The sequence below is a fragment of the Tupaia chinensis genome, unplaced genomic scaffold (assembly GCF_000334495.1).
Source record: "Tupaia chinensis unplaced genomic scaffold, TupChi_1.0 Scaffold000146_1, whole genome shotgun sequence".
NCBI classification, from domain to species: domain Eukaryota; kingdom Metazoa; phylum Chordata; class Mammalia; order Scandentia; family Tupaiidae; genus Tupaia; species Tupaia belangeri.
The window spans coordinates 8,630,406-8,647,227 of NW_006159616.1; the positions used below are offsets into that span (position 1 = coordinate 8,630,406).

The window sequence follows — 16,822 nt, forward strand, 5'->3', positions numbered from 1 at the left end:
CTCCACGGAACACAGTTCCGGAACCAGGGATGCGGCTGGCCCCTCCTCTGCCACGAGCTCTGTGCTGTGGCCCTCCATGAATGGTGTGGAGCCAGCCCAGGAGGCTTTAGTAGGAGGGGTTCTCGCTAGCTGGAGGTGTCTGGCAGTGTGACCAGCCCCTGCGACAAAGAGGCTCCTTGACCATTTTCCTGGTCCTGACCTCTTCTTGCCAAGCTGCATAGTTGGGAAAGGGATCCCATCTCCATTCGCAGGGAACCAGGCTGTGTTACATTTGCATCACAAAGGGAGAACTCTGTGGGCCCCGTGGCCAAGTTTCAGTCCACAGTCACTTTTGTCACCAAGCTCCAGTCCCATGCCCTGGGGGTGGGAAGAGAGGCTCTGAGCAGTTGCTATTGCTGCCCTGCTCCTGCCTGGGAGGGAGTTTCAGGCCACCTCCCCAGGGACCAAGGGCAAAGGGTGTCAGGTTCCTGTTTTTACAGAGCACCAGATCTTTTAGGTGGGGAAAACAAAAAGCAATGTGCAGAAGAGGCATGCAGGGAGAGGAAGTGGAATGAGGGCTGCCCGCACCAGAGAGCGCTGATGGGAAAGAAGGCAGGTCACAGCACCCAAGGTCGCCAACAGCCTCCTCTGCGTCCATCAGCGCCTTCCTAAATCCATCCAATCCCCACAGCTGCCCTTCAAGGAATGAGTAGCCCGCCACACAAGGTCTCAGACAGGGCAAGCAATCTGTCCCAGGTCACACAGCCAGGAAGCAGCAGGGTCAAGTCTAGCTGATACTGAAGTCCACCTTCGGTGCCTCCGGAGATGGAGGCCCCGGGAGCCACTCTCCAGACAAGGTTCTGCAGGGTGTTTCATCATGGAGGGTGAGCATTTCTTTTACAATGATTTTTTTTAAGGGTTTTGATTTTTATCTATGGGGTACCAGGGACTCTGTGGGGAGGAGGTCCACAGATGTGTGAGATGCTCCCAGAATCTAGCAGGACAGGCGGTTCCCTACAGAAGTGTGTCACCATCAGGATAGTGCCAGCACTGGGCCAAGCCCTCTGCGTCCTCTTACAGACGATCACTTTATAGTTATTGGTTGTATTGATATTGTATAGACACTCAGGTAAAGTATTTCCTTAAGTAATTTTCTCAAGGTCACACAGGACGAGGCAGGAGTAAGGGATGTCTGGCTGTAAAACCCACGTTTTAGGGGCTGGTGGTTGGCACAGTGGTAAACGTGATGCTCTGTCAGGCTGCCCCACGTGGGACGGTTCTAGGTTCACATCTGGAGACCTCCCTGAGTGTGCCAGGTCGGTGTGTGCCATATTCTGGGGCCAGGTATGGCTGGGGGTGGATTGTGGCACCGAGGTGCTGTTGAAGGTGCTGTCTCCTGTGTGTACACGCTCATGGAATAAATAAGCTTAAAAATAAACACCTTTTATGCTTTAACCACCGGGTAATACTGCTCAACGGGCACACAAAGACAGTGACAAATTCGATTTGTGGGGCAGAGAGAAGGGTTGGGATAGAGCAGCATATAGGGTCATGAGGTGCATGTTTGGAGTGGGAGACTAGGGTATTCAGGGGGAGGGCTCAGCCTGAATAGTCCCATGGAAACGGGAAAGAGGGCCTCTTCTGGAATATACCACAGGGTGCAGAACAGGCAGCTAACCTCTCCCATTCCAGAGACAAGGTGTCGTCAGGGAAAATTTTACAAGACCCGACATCCCCGGCTTCACCACTAATCCAGTTAAGTGTTGTTGCAATGAAGGAAGACAGGCTCCTTCTGGAGCCTCCAGGGGCTGTAAACAAGGAGCAAGTTAACGGACCACGCGTCTTTCCTTCAGGAGCTTGACATGGTGTCTTTCTCTAAGCAGGTGGCTGGCGCGGCCCTATTTGGAAAGCTGGCTCCAGGGAAGCTGTCTTGAGGGTTTCCGTCACATCTAATATTTCTCGGGAAGTGTGACATCTCCGTGTCTTCCTCTGTCAGGATAGATGCTGGTGCTCATGGGACACAGGTGGCAGCCAGATCTGTCACCATCATCTCAAAGTGAGTCTTGACACCTCGTCATCCTCCAGGCTGCTGCATCAGGGCTTCTGGGAATGAGTCACCAACGGCCCCCAGCCCTGACAAACCAGGCCAAGCACGGGCACTGATCAGCAGCCGTTTCTCAGGTCACCCCAAACCCCAGCAGTTAGGGCACAGTGTTGGCACACCCTAAGTACTTTACTTAGCTCACTATCACAGCCAGCAACTGTATGAAGGAGGTACTAGTATCCCTACCTTTGCCTATTTTACTGAGCAATACAGAGGCACAGAGAGGTTGAGAAACTTGCCCAAGGCCTCCCAGCATGGTCAGTGGTAGTCCTTGTATTCAGAGCCTCCTTGTTTAGGCCCTTCCTTACCCATGCAGCTCCAGAAAGCCACCCCTTTAGCCATGCTTGAAGAATGAAAACCAAGGCAGGTCACAAGTCCCCTGGCTCCTTGGTAACCCTCTGGGCACAAGAAGGAAATGAAAGCGAGATGTTCCCCAGACCAGGAGTGACTGACCTCTGGGGTGTAGCCACGAAGTCTGAGGAGGTGGGAGGAGTGTGGGCTGGAGGAGAGGTGGGGACCTGTCCTATTTTGCTGCTCCTGGTCACTGTTCCCGGCTGCAGCCAGGCCCGTGCAAGCCTGGGTGCCATCTGCACTTGTCCTGGTGCAGAAGGCAGTTTTGGACACTGAGTGGACTCATTTGGCTCCTCCTCTCTAAGAGGAGCGAGGGCAAAGATGAGATCTTGTAAACTCAGGGACTGCAGAACATGTTCGTGGCGAATGCACCCACAATTCTGATAGGCCGGTTTGCATCTCAGCTGTTACTCAATAACTACCCAGACGAGACAATGCCTTCCCCTCCGTCTCAGTCCTCTCATCTGTGAAAGAGGAACTGTACTGGGATCTACTCGACTCGGAGAGTTCCAGGTATTCATTCTTTCGTTCAACAAAATATTAACTGAGCACCTAATCACAGGCCAAGGTCTGCTCTAAGTGCTGGGGACAGAAAAACGATCAAGACAGACAAGCAACTGTGTCCTGTGGAGCTCAGCCAGCCACACTGAGGGAGTAAACGCCATGGCGGTTGGGACGTAATGCAAGCTGAGGAAGCCAATAAAGCTGATGGTGGGAAGAGGGATCGCTGGGGCGGTGACTTCACCGGGGGTCGGGGCACAGCATCACCAAGAAAGTAGTATGTGAGCAAAGAGTTGAAGGAAGGAGCAGAGGGAACAGTGTGGTTACCTGGGGAAGGACATTCTAGGCCGAGGGAACCACAGAGCAAAGGCCCTGAGGCAGGAGCCTGCTTGGCAGTTTCCAGGGACTGGAAGGCTGAGAAGCCAGTGAATTACTCCACTAAGGGCCTTACCCCAGGATCTGGCAGGCAGTCACTGCTGAGTGTGCTCGTTACGATGTTCAGACCCGCAGAGGCAGGTGAGCATCCGCCTGTCTTTAGGGGGCCCAGAGAGGGAGGGGCTAATTCAAGGCCTTTCGAATTAGGGGCTGACAAGGCCCTGGGGTTCAGCTCAGGGCGACTTGCCAGTCAGTGCTCTGCGTCTCTCAGCATTTGGAAATGGCAGGTAGCCCTCAGAAATATCCAGGTCCTAGCCCCCGGAATTCATGGCTGTCACCTTGGCAAAAGTGCCTTTTTGGGTGTGATTAAATTAAGGATCTCGGGATGGGGAGATTACCTAGGTGGGTCCAATTTAATGACAAGCGTCCTTATAAGAGGGAGGCAAAAAGCTCACAGGAGGAAGTGGGAGATGTGAGAATGGAGGCAAGAGGTGGCTGGAGTGACATGGGACAGGCTCTCAAGCCAAGTGAGGCAGGTGACCTCTAGAAGCTGGAAAAGGCACGTAACAGATTCTCGCTAGAGTCAGCTTCCAGAAGGAACCAGCTCTGCAGACAGGTCGACATTAGCCCATGAGTGGACTGAACTTGGACTCCTGACCTCCAGAACTGCAACAGAAAAATCAGTGCTGTTTTGACCATCCAGTCGGGCAAAATTGTTAGGAGCAGCTACAGGACACCTGCCACACCTGCGTGGCTCCTGGCAGCTTACTTACCTCGTCATGGGTTTGACTGGGCATGGCTCCTGAATCTTGATCAAACCATTGACTTGTAGAATTTTGCACCCATTCCTCAGCAGCCAAGTTGGACAGAGGCTCTGCAGCCCGGCCCTCCTCTGCTGGTTTGCATTTTAACCCAGGATCCAGTGCCTGAGCCAAGTCTGCACTTGTTCCAGCTTTGCTGAGGCACTGTGGTAAAGGCATTCTCATGCTCCAATCAGCAGACACTGCTTTTCTGGGGGCTCAAAACTACAGTTCCAAAGCCCTTATGATGAAAGGAGGCTGCTGTTTAAGTGCTCATTACATGAGGGATTTGTAAGCCTCAAACTCGAGGCACTGGAGAGCCCTGGGCAGGCTGGATGGGTCTTGCAGAAGCGAGCCTCCTCGTTCCCAGACTTCCACGAGACCGGCCCTGATTCTGGAGATTAGGACACAGCTGAGAGTCCGTCCTGCCCATATCTGGACATTTTCTTTTTTAGCCACAGCAGTGCTGTCTCCGTGGAAGTGGTTCCCAAACATGCTGCCAAGAGCTCTTTTGGTCTTGAGCTGAGCAGGTTCAACCCTGTCCTACCCTCCTCTGCCGGCTCCTGCCCTTCCACTTTATACCTGAGGTTTGTCCCGGCATTTTAGCCAGAACTGCCCTCTCCAGCTCTGGTCTCCTTCCTGCCTCAGATCTGCAGGAAGTCACCTGTCATACCAATCTCTTTCCAATGGCTACATTTTGGAGTCGTAGCAACAGCGAACATTCTCTGAAGCGCTCACCAAGTGCCAGGCACCGTGCGGGGTGCTCTACAAGCAGTTATTATTATTTATTACTTGTTCTTATTATTGTTCTGTTTTGTTTCTACTTACAACATTTATTATATTTTATTATACATTTACTTCTATTTATTAGTAATGTATTACCATTATTTTAAAGTTTTTCTTTTTATCTTCCATGACTGAGAAAGACAGATGGCATCCCCAGTAGGGTCTTCATGCTGAGATCCACCTCTAGCTTCAGCCGGCCCCAGATCACAGGGATGCACCTGCTCCGTGTGCTCAGGGAGGTCTCCAGGGGCAAACCTAGAACCTTCCCATGTGGGTCCGCCTTACACAGCATAGCCTTACTGCAGCGCCACTGTCCAGCCCCAGCAACTTACTATTAATACTATTTATTCAACATGGTATTTCTTAATTAGTTGTCATGTTTACAGTTCCCAAGAACCCTAAGACGAAGTTTCTAGAATAATCTCCATTTTGTAGATGAGAACCTTGAAGTTCAGAGGTCAGTACCCTGCTCAAAGTCACAGCATGAACGGCATGGCGAAGATTCCAACTGCACGTCTGAGCCCAGAGCCAGCACGCCCCACTACCCAGTGCCTGCAGTCCCCTCCTGCTCCCAGAGAGCCCCTCCTGACACCATGGGTATCAGAGACCCTCCCTAGGCGGCTTCACTCTCTGTGGTCAGGAGGTAAAATTCCTTGCTCTCCTGGTGTTGTCTCCCCTTTAGGAAAACCAGCTTTCTTCGAGTGAGCCACTCAGGCCCCTGCAACACAGATACTCATCTGGACGTGTTGTAAATAACTGACATGGGAGTTTAATCATAAAACTGAAACCAAGGTGAGAGGGGGCGCCACAGCCAGCACCAGGCTGGGGGGCTTGGACACCAGAAACTTCTTTCCTGCCAGTTCTGGGGACGGGAAGTCCTGGGTCAAGGAATCGGCTGGCTGCTTTCTCCTGAGGCCTCTCTCCTTTGCCTATGGATGGCCGCCTTCTCCTTGTGTCCTCCTGTGGCCTTTCTGTGTCCTCCCGTGGCCTTCCTGTGTGTGCATGTCTGTCTTAACCTCCTTCTCTTACAAGGGACCCGTCCGACTGGATCGGGGCCCACCCACGTGACTTTACCTTAATCATCTCTTCAAAGGCCCTGTCTCCCAATATCATCAAGTCCTGGGGTACTGGGGTGAGGACTTGGACATAGGCATTTGGGGGCTGCTACAATTCCACCCATGACACAGACGACACAACCCGTGCTGGGGGCCTGCTCTGCCCTGCTCAGCAGCTCTTGCACACAAGACTGCCCCCCGATCAAGCGCTGACCGTCTGTGAGCCCTGGCGGTGCCTTTCGCACCTGCCATGGTCCTACAGGGAAGGGCTCTATTTAACCCCACTTTACGGAGTTGAGGCATGATTAGCACACGGGTTGGAATTACCCCAGCTCGGTTCAGCGGCCATCAGAATGCAGTACTGACCTTGACGTAAAGGGCAGTGACGTGACTCTATGATGCAGATGCCACAGGGGAAGTACCCAGGTCTGTATTCCTGTATACACTGCATGTGCACCCAGGCCGGGGCTGGACTGTGGTGAAATTCAAAGGGACCCTGTTGAAGATACTCCCCTCCCCCAAAGAAGCAAATAAACTTTAAAAAAAAGATAACAGAGTAGGGACCCCGTAAGACTGGAGAGTGAATGTCTGACCCACGGAGTGTACCGTGCTGGGTATACAGTAAGGGCCCGGGCAGGGTGCGGCAGGGGGAGCCCGACTTTTAGACCCTCCAGTCTATCGCTGGCCGGTCCTCATGACCACCCACTCTCCCAGGTCTAAAGCCACCTGGGAACCGACGAAGACTCGGTGTGCTTGCTGTGGCCAACATTTCACACCCAAAGAGAAGTCCCAGGGAGACTACTGAGCTGGAAAGCAATGTCCCAGGAGCTCAGAGGCACACACGGCCGAGAGCGCCGAGCGCGACCCAGCTGAGTGCCAGAAATGGCGCAGACCTCCCAGGGAGTCCCAGAGACGTGTAGCAGAGTGAGATGCACCTCAGGGCACCTCTCACCTCCAAGCTCAGAGCCTCCCGGTGCTGAGGGAGAGAAAGAAATGGAGGAGAGGCTGACTCAGTAGTCTCAGGTTCCAGTCTCCATATGCCCTTTACTCCACAGTAAGAAAATGGATATTCAGCTCTTCCTTGCTTCCCAGAAGAAAGAAAGCATTACTCTGCCTCTTAGACACCAAGTTAGATATTCCATATGACTAAGCTCTGGTCAGTGGGCTATATACAGATGTATGTATGGTTGTGGCGAGACATTCAGGCAGGGACATGTCTTCCCTCCCCATTTCTCCATCCTCATGGCTGTAGTGCATATGTGATGGCTGGAGTTCAAGCAGCCATTCTGGAGCATGAGGTAGGAAATAGCAGAGCAATAAGACAGAAGGAGGCTGGGTCCCTGGTGATCCCAGAGATGCCCTTCCAGCCTGGACAGCTGAACTCTGGACTCTTTACATGAGACAAATAAAGGTCTATCTTATTGAATCTACTTTTTTGGGTCACCTATAGCTAAACCCATTCAGGGCTGGCAAATAGTAACACGATATTATTATTTATGAGACTAACAGCTATGGCAAGAACTTTATTTATATGAGCTTATTTAATAACAAGAGCCAATGGCCAGATAATGTTGCCCCATTTACAGCTGAGGAAACTGGGGTCTTGCCAGGCTAAATAGCAGATTTCTCTGATTTGATTCTCCCATCCTGTCACTAAGAGAACCATAAAGGTTATCTATAGTGGGCTACTTTTTTTTTTTTTTAATGTTTTTGCCATGGGACACAGAGAGGACAAAGAAAGGAAAAGTGAGAAATCACCCCCAGGGTGGATGGCCACACTGCAATCCCTTTTCCTCTATCCTCCTCTCAGGATTTGGGGCACATACGCACATGTGCTCAGTGATTTTCAAGCTGCCGGGTCCTGGGCTTGAACCACAGTTGGCGTTCCAACCACTGGAGTCTAGTGCCTTAACCACCACCATGCTGCCTGCTAGCTCTGGTGCACACACTCTTGGTGGGGGGTGGGGGGGGTCCCTTGATCCCTGTCTCCTGGTGTTCCTGTCCTCATGTGGTCCTCTCCCAAATGTGTCTTGCTTCTAACCAATAAGATATGGCACAGGTGACGGGAGGAAGGTGATGATGCATAAGCTATGTCACCTAATAGATGATCTATTGCTGCTGGCTTTTGATAAAGCAAGTGGCCGTCTGGAGGGAGACCCATTTGGTAAGGGCCTCCAGCTGATGTCCGACAAACATAAGGCAACAAATTCTGCCAATGACCACACAAGCTCGGAAAAGTGCCCTTCCCCAGTCCAGCCTTCAGAGAAGAACCCAATCTAGGTCCCCGTATGCCTTGACTGCAGCCTTGCAGAGGCCCTGGCTAAGCCACACCTGGACTCCTGACCCTGCACAGTGAAATCATAAACGTGAGTTACTTTGAGCTGCTGTGGTTGTGATAGTCAGTTACGCTGTGACAGGTGCAGACAGGAACTTTATGAAGAAGGCAACAGCTTGCTCTCCATGGGCCCGGGGATTAGGGAAGTGAGTGCTGGGACCGGATACAGGAGAACCAGGGAAGAGGGCTGGACTGAAAGGCTGAAAATCAGGCCGAAGGGTGGGCTGTGGGCAGACGCCACAGGGAAAGGCGTAACATTTCAGAGCCAGGAGGGCCCTGGCCACAGCGTCATATGGAGATCAGGGGAGTGAAGGAGCGTGGCAGCTGAAGGCAAGGAGCCTGAGACAAGCTTTAGCTTCTCTGCCTGTTGAGCTGCTCCTTGTGTCCCCTACAGCCTCAGTTCTTTCATCTGTAAAATGGCAATAAGAGAGGATACACAGAGAAGGTGCCCATACACAAGCATTGGTCAAGATGCAATCTCTGTAGGAATGAGAGGTCAGAGACTCAGTGTAGGGCTTTTGGAGCAAGCCTGAGCCAGCAATGGGGGCAGCAGATTCCTCAGTCAGAGAGGAAGGGAGTCCGAAGCTGCAGGGTCTGGAGTCTCAGGCAGTGTTCAATAGGCCTGGGTGAAGGCCAGCCTCAGGGGCCCTAGGGAAGGTCAGAGGACACTGCTGTTTTACCCGCCCAATAACCACTCCCATCCTGCCGGGAACAGCACCAGACTTTCCTTCCCAAGAACCCTCCCTATTCTCAGTCCATGCAATTGATCCTGACTCTGGCTTCAGGTGGCACATGCCCCTAGCCTGGCCAAAAGGCATCCCATACTTCTGGGCACAGTAACAAGTCATGGATGGACACGGGACCCAACCTAGGCCAATGAGTTCAAAATTTCAGCACTTTCATTGCAACTGCTGAGAAAAAGACACTCTTCCTTTGCATTCACAGCTGGTAGAAAGCAAGGCTGGAGTGGAGGGCAGAGAAGAGCCTGCCTGGGAAGGAACAAACACAGTGAAAAGCAGACCCAAGGGTAGACAGAAGCCTGGTGACACTGTTTGTGAACCTGGATCCCACGATGCCTGAAGACCAGTCCCTGGAGGCTTCGGTGATAGGAGCTGACACATTACATTGGGCTTTCTGTTCCTTGCAGCTGACAAGAGTCCTCACTTATACAGAAGTCATAGGAGAGAACACCAAGACAAGAAACTGAATTCCAGTGAAAGCCCATCTTTGCAATTCTGCACAGCACTGCAGGGGTCAATTGTCTAAAATATTAAGTAACCTAAAATCATGTCCTTGTGTTTCAGTGCAGAGCCTTCTTTGTACATCTCATATTTCCCTTTATTAGAGGAAATGCAGGGAACATTTTGAAGGGGTGAATGTCTTTCTGACCACCAGTTTGGCAGCATTTAATTTAATCAAGTGATGTATTCACATATACCACCACAGTGGTGTACTAATTACCCTCCCAACACACACACACACCACACACAGCCTTGGTTTGTGGTGACCGCATTGCCAATTCCTGTGGTATAAATACTCCCACCATAGCTATTATCAAGCTACCAATATATCATAACAGCACCCAGCATGGGGAAGAGCTACATGCAACCGAGTTTTGTGAGTCAGTACCGCTAGTTCTAGTACACCATGCAATTCTTTGCTCGAGTTCACACCCTCAGTAGGGACATGTATGAGGCTGTGCACTGTGGCTCTTCCTGAAGGCAGGAGATGGAAGCAGTCTGAGCATCTACAAGTAGGCAATGGATGAGTGCAAGGCACACCAGGAAATCCGATGCAGCTGTCAGATGTGACAAACTAGAAGCATAGGGGCTGGAAGGTCACGCAGCAGTAACCCAACACTTGGTGTGGCTGACCCACCAGGAAGGTTCCAGGTTCGTGTCTGGAGACCTCCCTGATCATGCTGGGCACACAAGTACCTGTGGTCTGGGACTGGCTGATACTGGGAGCAGATCAACAAGTGAGACCTTGCTGGGAGTATTATCTCTCTCTCTTACACATGGAAAAAATAAATAAATAAACTTTTATTAAAAAGAAGACAAAAATGAAACACCCATAGAAATATGATAGGTATTAAAAACTCAGAGCAGGGGACCATCAGGTGGTGTGGTGCTTAAGGCACTGGACATTCCCACATAGCTGACCATGGTTCAAGTCCTGGACCTGCTGGCTTTCTTTCTCACTTTCTCACTTTCTCTCTCCCACTCTCTCTCTCTCTGTGTCTCTCTCTGGTTAAATTAAAATGAACAAATGAACAAATGAATAAATAAAGTTAAATAAATAATTAAAAAAAAAAAACACCTCAGGGTTGTGGGCCGACAGGTGGCATGGTGGTTAAGGTGCTGGACTCCCATAAGGCTGATCGCAGTTTGAGTCCTGGACCTAGCAGCTTTCTTTCTCACTTTCCTTCTCTCCCTCTGGTCAAATTAAAGATAATAATAATGATAATGATGAATAAAATTTAATTAAATAATTCTTTAAAGCCACAACACCAACAAAAACCGAGAGCTGGAATGACCCTGTAGTTGAGTTGCTAAATGCCGTACGTATAAAGCTGGATCCCACGGGGATCCAACCCATGTTCGAATCCCAGCCCTAGCAGCTTGAAAAACACAGGATATATGTTCAAGTGTGCCCCAAATCCTGACAAGATGGAGAAATGGAGAAACAAAGGATTGTGGTGTGACCATGGCCCACTAGGGGGTTCTCTGTCTCGCTCCCTGTCTGGTGAGCACACATGCCCACTGACAATAAAAAACAAGAGCAAAAACTCAGGGCTGAGGAATGCTTTCATCTCTTCAGTGAAGGGGGGGAATACATTGTCTTGATTAAGCCATCATGTTTCAGGTCTCTGTGGGCTTAGATGTAATTGATACTTTCAGCATGTCTCAGAAAAAGAGGTTGAGCCAGGCCGGCTGAGAGTCTTCCAGCAGGCCACATCTCCTGGGAATCCTGGCAAGCCCAGGGTCAAGGCTGAGGCAGGGCGGCAGACTCTTGCTGGGATGGACCCTCGTGAGGAGCTGGCCCTGCAACCAGGCTGCTGGAGTTGGAATCAGGTTCTGTACCCAGCAGCTGTGTGACCCTGGGCAAGCTCCTCTCTGAATCCAGAATAGGGTGGACATGAGGACAAAGCGACATGGCTCAAAACGGAAGGAAGAGTGATAGAGAAGAAGCTAGAATTCTAATAATAAGGGCAAAACTAGCTCCTCTGTGAAGTATCGTGAAGATGAAGCAGGTGGGACTTGTGGGGACAAACTTTGGAGATAAGAGAGCCCTAGTATGTGCAGGAAAATAAAAGCTGAGTGAAAGGGAGCAGAAAGATACGCCAGGAGGAGACAGAACACAACGCCCCCTGTGGAAATTAGAAAGACACAGGCCCAGAACCGCAACCAACAAGATGCACGTTAAACACATTAGGATGGGCGTCCCTGGGCAGGAAAGAGAAAAAAATGATAAAATAATAAAGACAACGGTAGAACAAGAGAGTGGCAGTGCACCAGCCACAGCTGATGACGTGGCACAAACTGAGGGCTGTATTCACCCAAGCCCAGCGTCTCCCTGGCCAGAGAAATGCTGGCTCCCTGATTTCACGTCATCCCAGCCCCAGGAAGTCACGGAGCCCCCACTGTGGCCAGCACAGTCCCAAGAGGGATGTGGTGGGAATGGACTGCTGGACGGGACTGATTCCTCTGCGACCTACAGCAGATCTCATAACCTCCAGGGACTTCTGGACAGAGGACTTAAAAGAGCCAGCAGGTAGCATGGTGGTGAAGGTGCTGGATTACACATGATCAACTCCACAGTTCGAGTCCCAGACCTGGCGCTTTGGGGAAAAAAAAAAAAAAAAAAATCACACCAGGCATGTGGGTGTGTATGCCCGAAGTCCCAAGAGGAAAATGGAGAAGGGATTGCAATGTGGCTACTGTCCCGGGGGAGTGACTTCTCACTTTCCCTCTCTCTCTGTCTCTCTTCAGTAAGCACACGTGCTCTATAGCGGAAAAAGTTAGCATCTACAATCACTGCGAGCATCTATAATCACAGCCTGCTGAAAGCTCCAGGGGAAATTCACTTCTTATTCTGTATTCCTGAGCTCCTGGCCTCTTCTTCCTTCTTTGAAGTACATCCCTCCAACCTCTGCTTCTGTCATCACGCCTCTGTCTGCCTGTGCTCACATGACCCCAGCAATAAGGACCCTTGGAACTGCAGCATGAGCACCTGGATAATCTGGGACGATCTGTCTTAAGATCTTAATTTAATCACATCTGCAAAGGCCCTTTTACGTCAGGCCACCTAGTCACGGGTTCTGATGTGGACATTTTGAGGGAACATTCTTCAGCCTGGCACAAGGGCCCTAGGCAATTTCAGGGGTCAACCTTCTTCTGTGGACTGTCCCTTGGGTAAGAATCCTTACCCTGGTATCTAACAGCACAGCTCTTAGAGCATTGGGAGTGCCTGGACATAGAGATACTGTGTTCGAATGCAAACTGGGGGGACCACACATTACATAAGAGGGCCTTTTGCTTTCAGGAACATACGTCTACAAACCCCTGTGAGACACAGCTACTATCACTGATTGCTTACTCTTAGCTGGCTGACCTCATTTGCTCTTCGTGAACAAGCAGCTACCATCACCCCATTCTACAGATGGAAGTGCCAAGACCCAGAGAGGTTCTTTTTCCTCTTTCTTTCTTTCTCTGTCTTTTGTCTTTCTTTCTTTCTTTCTTTCTTCCTTCCTTCCTTCCTTCCTCCCTCCCTCCCTCCCTCCCTCCCTCCCTCCCTCCCTCCCTCCCTCCCTCCCTCCCTCCCTCCCTCCCTCCCTCCCTCCCTCCCTCCCTCCCTCCCTCCCTCCCTCCCTCCCTCCCTCCCTTCCTTCCTTCCTTCCTTTTTTTTTTTTTTTAATTTGCCAGAGGGTGTGTGCACTCACTAGGGAGAAAAAAGAGAGGGAGAGAGGGAGAGAAAGCAAGAAAGCACTCCAGCCGTGCAAGATGGTCGTGCTGCAATCACTTCTCCATTTCTTATTTTTGAGATTTTAGGCATGCATGCACACACACTCTGGCGTGTTTCTCAAGCCACCAGGTCTGGGACTCAAACTGTAAGGGCAGCCACATGGGGTCCAGCTGCCTTAATCATCAGGCCATGGGCTAATCCACAGAGAGGTTCTGGAGGCCCAAAGTCTAATGTCAATCAGTAGCAGAGTGAGTCTGTGAAGCAGACAGCATAGGTTCAGAGTCCATCTTCTCAACCCCCTCTAGAGTCCTGCCTCCAAGCTCCATTTTAAAAGGAGTTCTAGGGGGACCAGCATATGGCGTAAAGGTTACACCACTGGACTCCCACGTAGCCGACAGCGGTTCGAGTCCTGGAGCCGGTGGCTTAAAACTCACATCAGGTGTGTGTGCATGTGTGTATGCTCAAAATCCCAAAAGGATAATGGAGGAGAAGAGACTGCAGCATGGCTATTCCTTCTGGGGGAGTGTGATTTCTTGATTTCTGTCTCTCTATCTCTCCGGTGAGTGCACACTTCCTATAGCAAAAGTCTCCCTTAAAAAAAAAAAAAAGTTGTGGGGTCCACACAGCAATGAGGTAATGCTCAGTGTTGCTGGGACCATGTGGAAATGTTCCGGTTTGGGTCTTGGCTCTCTGTGTGTAGGCTAGCACGTGTGTGTGTGATCCTGGTGGGCTGAGGATGGATGGCAACGTGAGGACCCCACTGGGAATGCCTCCAACTCTCTCTCACGAAATAAATAAATGGACTTTAAACAAAAGAGTTATTTTTAACCTTTCACACCCCACTTCCATAATAAGGTGCTCCTTTGTCTAGCATCAGAGACGGAGGTTTACCAAAGACAGAGAGGTGGACAGGGGTGAGGAGCTGCCCCAGACCATCGGCAGTGAAGGTAGAGGCCAGTATCTTAAGTAAAAGTCAAAGGTCAGACTGAATGCCGACTCAGGGCTTTTCCACTGCCCAGAACAGCCCTACAGCCCAGGCTCACAGGACCACCTGAAGCCTGTCTCAGGTCCAAGGACTCTGCCCTGTCTGGGCTGTCACGGCTGTGACAGGAGTTGAAATTCAACCAACAAGCCAGAGCCTTGCCTGCATACCAGGCAACAAGGTGGATGGTTCACACATCATCTTTGCAAATCAAATCCCCCAGACAGATGCTTCCTGGCTGCTGTCTCTCCCCACCTGTAAGAGGAGGGAAGGAGACAGGGGCTTTGGGCCTATAGTTAGTGCTGCTCAAACGCAGACCCTTCCTGGAAAGCCCCTTGCTGGGTGTTACAGTCCCAAGTATACTGGTGGGTGCTCCTGTTGTCTCCCCATCAGCTGAGGCCAGGAGCTAAGCCACTGTCGTCTCTACCCTTTGGGGTGTTTAGATCCAAAAGAGAAGCCAAGGAACCGCAGCTTCCAACATCTTGGCCCAGATCGGAATTACTGAGGCCAAGGTAGCCAGAGGGGTGAGGGGAAGCAAGGTTAATTCTGCTCCCTGAGCCTGAAAACCTCAGGCTGACCACCACCACCACTGAGGGTAGTGTATCAGCTGCTCTTTCTGAGTCCAGTGCTCCAGTGAGCTGGGCCGGGGTGCTGCAGCCTGGGGAAGGTGGGCCCTGGGGGTGGGGCAGGAGCAAAGCTGCTACACTCTGGCTGCTGCCTCTCTCCAGTCATTCATTCATTCAACAGACACCAACTGGGCACCCATTACCTGCTGCCAGTGGTCAAGATGCTGGACACATGGCAACAAGCGCCCCGGAGAAACCAACCACTGCTGGGTGTCCCTCAGGTATGCCAAAAGGCTTCTTGTTATCACAAAAGAAGTCACTGCAGGGGCTTTTAAATAGGGCACAGCTGTCCCTCCAGAGTGTGAAGCTACCCAAGCCTTTTGCAAAAGAGACTGCCAAGGAGGGTCTGTGAAGGCCCCAGGGACAGCCACACGGGTTAGGGAGGCAGGCTGTGCAGGGCTACCTCGGATGATGTGGGGCCATCCTGTGGCCCGCCCTGCCCAGCGTCCCAGTCCCTTCTCTGGGTCTGGGACGGGCCGGGCCCATCAGTTCTTTCCTAGGGTGCAGGCCGGTCTGGTCAGAGCAGTGAGCTCCAGGGCTGGACTGTGAAGGAAACACCGCCCCCAGAGCCCCGCCCCCGGAGCCCAGGCCCGAAGCCACGCCCCTGCCCTGCCCTGCTGGGACTGCAGGAAGGATAATAGGAAAGACCTGAGGTTGCTAGTGGTCACCATCTGGTCAAAGCAAGGAGTGAGGCTGCCCAAGGAGCATTGAGGTGGAGCCCACCTGGATCTACCAATATTTCAGTTGTATGAACCAAAAACACTCTCTTTTGCCTGCTAAAAAATTTTTAAATAATGACAAAAACAACACCACCAAAACACAACAGGCCAATTGTCCCCAATCCTCCTTTTCTGAGGCAAACGTGGTGCCGACAGCAATGCCACTTCTCCTCACCACCTCTGTCTGTGCAGTGAGGCTGATGTCCTGCAAGAACGGGAGTTCCGGAATGCAGAGCTGAGGAACTGCCCTTTGGAGAAGGACCGCGAGGGTCACTTACTTAGACAGGCCTGGGGTGTGGCGGTGACTGAAGAAGGGCACAGCCCCAGGCCTGAAAAGTGGCCAAGGCCCTCATAGACATAGCCATAAATCACCACATTGTGACGGCCTCCCAGCTGCTGGCAGGAGAGAGGCCGGAAGAACTGGGTTTGCCCTTGAAACCCGGGTCATCCAGGTCATAACAGACATCTCGCACATGCTAGCACAAGGTTGACACGCAACTAGCAGCAAACGCACACAGAGGGAGAAAAAAAAGGAAGAGGGAAATGAATTTGAAGGGCTGTGGGAACAGGCGGCCACGCCCAACGGGAGCCCTAACTCCTCCCCGCAGAGGTGCAGGGACAGCCACCAACAGCCTGCTGCCCTCGGCGTCCCTTATGTCCAGGAAAGGCAAGAGACAGAAGGAAATCAACAAGACCACCAGCTGGAAACAGGGCAGCAAGGAACGAAGAGGCAGAAGAGCCCAGAGGGGAGAGAAGTGAGCCCAGAGTGGGCAGTGAAAGCATGGAGGAGGGCACAGATGAGGGAGCGGCAGGACAGCGGGAGCTGAGATCTGGGCCCCAAGGAGGCAGGAGAGTGGCCGGGGGATACAGGACAGGGCGAGTGACTGCAAGGGAGGAAGGCCGAATCCTGGCCAGGGAGGCCAAATCCCGCTAGGGTCCTTGAACTCTCACTGGGCGGCTGCTGCCTCTCTGGTCCAATAGCCGGCCCTTGTTCCAGCCGCTGTGGGAGGGGCCGGCTCTGTGTAAGGTTTGCGCACACAGCCAGGCCAGCCCTATGGAGAGTCCCACAGTGGGCTCGTCAGGACACAGGCCTGCCACCCATGTTCATTGCAGTCTGCCTGACAGAAGAGGAGGCAAACAGGCAAACTGGGTCCTGGAGAGAGGCCATGCTCCAGGATGGCCACCGCCTGCGGCCAGCCCACCGCCTGCCCCCCCGCCCACCCCCTTCCCCCCCGCCCAACGGC

The 16,822-nt window shown here is 51.9% G+C and overlaps 1 protein-coding gene across 2 annotated transcripts in view; it reads right to left on the reverse strand.

Annotated features, from left to right (window-relative positions):
* TMEM51 (transmembrane protein 51) overlaps positions 1-16,822 on the reverse strand; it is a 64,975-nt gene that overhangs the window by 12,497 nt on the left and 35,656 nt on the right. The window contains exon 1 of one of the 2 annotated variants that reach the window (XM_006145270.3): positions 2,537-2,707. The exons of the other annotated variant lie outside the window; for it this stretch is intronic. The gene's annotated coding sequence lies outside the window, so the exon portion shown is untranslated. Of the gene's footprint in view, positions 1-2,536; positions 2,708-16,822 lie in introns of those variants that run through there. 2 annotated transcript variants of the gene reach the window in all.